Source organism: Micrasema longulum, unplaced genomic scaffold (assembly GCF_059751315.1).
Source record: "Micrasema longulum isolate JH-2025_06_02 unplaced genomic scaffold, ASM5975131v1 h1tg000607l, whole genome shotgun sequence".
In the NCBI taxonomy this organism is placed as follows: Eukaryota; Metazoa; Arthropoda; class Insecta; order Trichoptera; family Brachycentridae; genus Micrasema; species Micrasema longulum.
The window spans coordinates 204,007-208,854 of NW_028277803.1; the positions used below are offsets into that span (position 1 = coordinate 204,007).

The window sequence follows — 4,848 nt, forward strand, 5'->3', positions numbered from 1 at the left end:
TTTTCATTGCAATATAGATAGGTGCCCACTGATCTCAAAATTAAATGAAATACAATAAATAACATACAAACATAACTTAACAATAAAATATTTTTATTATCGAAACATACAGTAAAGATAGAATTGTTAATGTTTTTTAACACAAGTTGGTAGAAAAAAAATAATAACATGTAACTTTAAATATAATATAAGGCGGTTTCATGTAGACGGTGACATTCCTCGTGTTTTAAAGATTTGTATAGAATACAAACGGACAGACCGACGGACACTCTTCTTTATAATATATATATATATATATATATAAAAAAACATATTTAAATCTCATTGAGAATCAGATTCAGAATCTAAAAACTCAACACCCAAAAATGGATCTTCTTCTATAAAACTGAGTTCAGCTTCATCTTCCCTGTCGCAGGTGTCGCTGTCACCGTTATTTCAAGTCTACAATATTTCCATACAAGGTGTTTCCATCCTCATAATACTTTTTTTCAATTTTTTCTACATGTTGGCAACAATTTCTCCAGTTTTCGGAGCTTATGTCATAAATGTCATAAAATGCATTTTCAGTCAGTTCCTTTATATTGTTTCCATTTCCTGTGTTTCTTTGAGCAACTTTTCGTTTTGCCAAAGCCCATATTAATTCTATGGGATTCAAGTCGCAGTGATAAGTTGGAAGCCTTACCACGGTGTGACCGTGTTTTCCCAGTAATTCATCTATTTCATATATGGGCTCTGGCTTGTGTTGTCTAACCAATATTAACAATGAAGGTTTCCTTAATGATGGATCAAAGGGGGTGTTATTTTCTAACAGCCAATATTTGATATCATTAATTTTTGTTGCCGATGTTGGTGCTTTGTTAACAATTATAGAATGATAAGGTGCGTTATCCATAACAATAATATATGGTTCTGATAAATTTGGAATAAGTCTTTCCACCACCCATTTTCTGAAATTATGCCCATTCATTTCAGAGTGATAGTCTTCCTTTGTGTTATTTCCACTGAAAATCAAGAGAGCATTAGGCACGAAACCTTTTTTGCTTCCAGCGTGTACTATAATCCATCTTTTACCTTTTGAAGTTTCATTTCGCACTCCACTCACATTCACCGATTGCCAACATTTTTTCGGTTTATATGAAGAATGTATATATAACTTTCATCTAAATAAACAATATCTTTTCTCGGCTCTTCCGGCAACATTCTATTATCCATAATTACTTTTAAATACGCTTCTCTCTTCGCTGCAACATTTGTTTTTTCTATAAGAATTTCACGGTTTGTCTTGCATTTTTTATATACAAAACCAATCGACATTAAGGTTTTTCTTAAATATTCGTGACTACCATCAAATTCCATGTCTTCTTTTAATACAGCTAACAAACTTCTCAACGTGGGAACTTCCTTTCGAACTGTATAAAAAAATGTACCTTCTGACGAATAGCACTGATATCAAAATTATCTAAAGCTTTCGGAGGGCGACCCTTTCTTATTTTGCCTGGAGTTTGGAATTTACCCCCATTTGTTTCACTCTCCTTGACAATTCGCCTGATGGTACTTTCTGATTTACCTGCAAAAAGATTTATAAAAAAAATATAACTATGAGAGCCAACAATATTGTATATATATGTAAATAAAATAAAATGATAAAACATGTTTGAAAATTTGAAATAAAATGCATTCAAATTGTTATTATTCAAATAAAACGGAAAATATTTTTTTTTTATATATCGTTTACAGTATTCTGCATTTACAGTGTCATTATGCTTAAAGAGAACTGTCAAAACAGCATGTAAACATAATCTCAAATAAAAAGTAATTTTCAAGTGTTTTCAAGCAACAGCGCTCAATATATCATTTCAAAGTGTTACAGAATTAAAAATAAATAGCAAAAACTTCAATACATACCAGTCATCTTGGAAGACGCCCATAAACGTCCGTTATATCCATTGAGATTTTTTCGGCTTTACATTCTTCCAAACAACGTTGAAAAACGTTAAAAATTACCCCCCTAGTGCCACTTCACTTTTTGACATCTTATTCATGTTGATAATAGTTTTTATAATTAGTGAAATTTTTAAAATACATAAAGCCAATTTAAATATCAATATCACATGAAAACTCGTACGCCGACGCTAAACAAAATGTGTTTGATACTTTTGACAATTAAATTCTGGTGCTGCCAGTCTACAAATTTCGTAGTTCCACTTTTAATATTTTCAACTCTAAATAGGGTATTATCACCCGGGAGGAATATCGGATTTAACATATTGTACATATAAAGGATTTCTCAAAGACTCCTTTAGTGTTTATAAAAGCTCTAATAATCAATAATTTCATTCATAAATTTCGTTTACTATTTTCAACATCTCTGAAAAGCGTTTCTATTCGGTTGGTAATAAATTCGATCATCCAAACCCACCCAACAGTACACCACGAATCGTGCATTTGTTTTAAATGTTGGTAATCCGAATAGAAATTGAAACGACGCGTATTGCTCTCTATGATTTTTTCCCCTTCTCTAGCCAACCTTAAAATAAATGGCGACCGTAAAATGGGGCGACATTTAAATCGTAAGGCGACTTTGATCAGCGGATATATTGTTTATATTTATCTCTATAACTACTGATCATTAATAAATTTCGGACAATTTTAACTGTTTTTTTAATGGTAATACGGAATACGATTTAAATGAAATTGTTATATAACTTTATTTAAAGTAAGATTTCAAGAAGTTTGAAGTGGAATCGTCAAGATATTTTTTAATTTTTTAAAATTTAATAATAGACTTTTTTTAATGATACAAGTAATTTCGTAATTTGCATTGTCTTGATATTACTGGTACTTATATCGCTGAGTGTCCATTATTATATTTTATTTTTTATTAATATTTTAATTTTTATTTAACGAATAATAAGAAGTTTTCTAAAATGAGCTGAAATTGATCATTTTATATACATCTTTTTTTTGAGAGCGACATGATTCGAACTTATTAATAAAAGTTTTGAAACAGGGCCTACAAAAAAATATTTTGCTCAAATACTAAGAAAAGCTGTTACAAAAATTCGGGCTGCTTCCAACCATTACAAAATATTATTTGAAACACTATACAATGAATAATATAAAGTTAAACATCCTTCAAATCATTTAAGCCAGTTTTCCAGAACAGAAGGAAAATTTTATTTACCAAAATATGAGGACCGGGGATTTTCCCTTAATATACGGTATTTCAGAATATAAATAAAAAATATTATGACTCAAATGAACGAGTCTTAAAGATTTTCTTTTAAAGGTGAGCAAATAAATGTGAAGCTTTGTTCTCGAATGATAACTATGAAGTTATTCATCTAGTAAATCAGATAATTGTTACGAAATGCTTGTAAAAAAACCTCATACACCTCAATTGCACTTCTTGTGAAATTTTGTCGAACATTGTTGAATATGGCCAATATTAATTTCCTAAGTATGTTTCACGTCTTTGTAAGAAACAGATAAACAGATAAAATAATTGCTTTCCTGGAATAAAGTAATGGATTCTAATTCATTCGGTAAAATAAATGTTTTCAAAGCTGTGAAAGATAAGTTTTCACCAAATAAAAAGAACACAATAACCTCTCATTCTGTTTCGATAATAATGTCAGTCAATGAACAAATTCCTATACACAATAATACATTCATTCACTGATAATTTTATTCCATCAAAAAGCAAGGTATATTATGTTATCTTTATCAATTATTTAAAATATTTCATAAATACATTTTTTTAATCACCATAATATTTTTCTTGATTTATATTTCAATTATTATTTTTAAGTATATATAAAAATTCCATTTTTTGGTTTACAATAATTAGAAAAATAATTTTTGTTTTATGTGGAATTAAAGTATATTATTTTTAATTATTTCATGAGATTTGACTTAAACGCTTATTAAATACACACCTAATCATAATTTGCTGATACCTGAGTGTTTTTTTTGCAAGTAATTTACTATCGGAGGAGGGATAATATAATTAAAAATGAAGTGAAAAGTTATATTTATGATTCTTTTTTGTGTAGCACTGACTTAAAACACCGTTTTTTTTATAATTTATATGTTTCACTAAAAATATTTACCGATTAAAAGTAAAATAAACAAATTATTGTAAAACGTCACTCCCCATTTTATACTCGAGAATCGTTTTTTTTTTTTACGTAAAGCGAAACGTTAATGTAAATATATGTATTAAATTAATATAAAATTGTATTTAGTAGTAATGTTGTATACGTTGTATACTTATATTTTTTATCTAAATAAAGTAAAAAATAAAATGAAATGTTCAAAACAAACGCATAAAATCATGATGTATCAAAGCGACCCCACTCGAAGGGTTGACTTTGATCACAAAGTTTTTATCATTTTCTCGCTCACACAACATAATATTTTCTCATTTAAAAAATAAGAATTTTAATTTTTCTTTTACGAAGGTTTGAAGTTCGAAACTGAAGAAAGTCACCCCATTCCACTTACTCTACTCGAATCATAAATTTTTACGTAAAAACTATCTTCGCATACGATGACGTCAAACTTGGTGACGTCATGAATTGTCTGTTTTTATTTATATTCAAACGACTAGACTTTAATCCTTTATATCTCCCTTATTTCTTAACGGATTTTAATAAGAGTAGTACCGATTGTCTTGTGATTTTTCAAATTAATTTATTAGCTAATAAAAAAAAACCGTGATAATAGCCCATTGACAAGCTGTACCAAGCGTTTATGTTCTGCCCGGTCGAGGCTATCCACAAACTGTAAACAGGGCTTTAGAATTTAGAGTATAATTTTTGCTGGCAACTCTATGCCGCTCTTGTC

The 4,848-nt window shown here is 29.0% G+C and overlaps 1 long non-coding RNA gene across 1 annotated transcript; it reads right to left on the reverse strand.

Moving 5' to 3' along the window:
- Positions 1–599: 599 nt before the first annotated feature.
- LOC148280199 (uncharacterized) lies at positions 600–2,124 on the reverse strand. The gene is made up of 2 exons (XR_015822668.1): positions 1,906–2,124; positions 600–1,567 (listed from the first exon to the last, which is right to left on the reverse strand). It is a non-coding gene; the product is annotated as an uncharacterized LOC148280199 (long non-coding RNA).
- Positions 2,125–4,848: the final 2,724 nt, after the last annotated feature.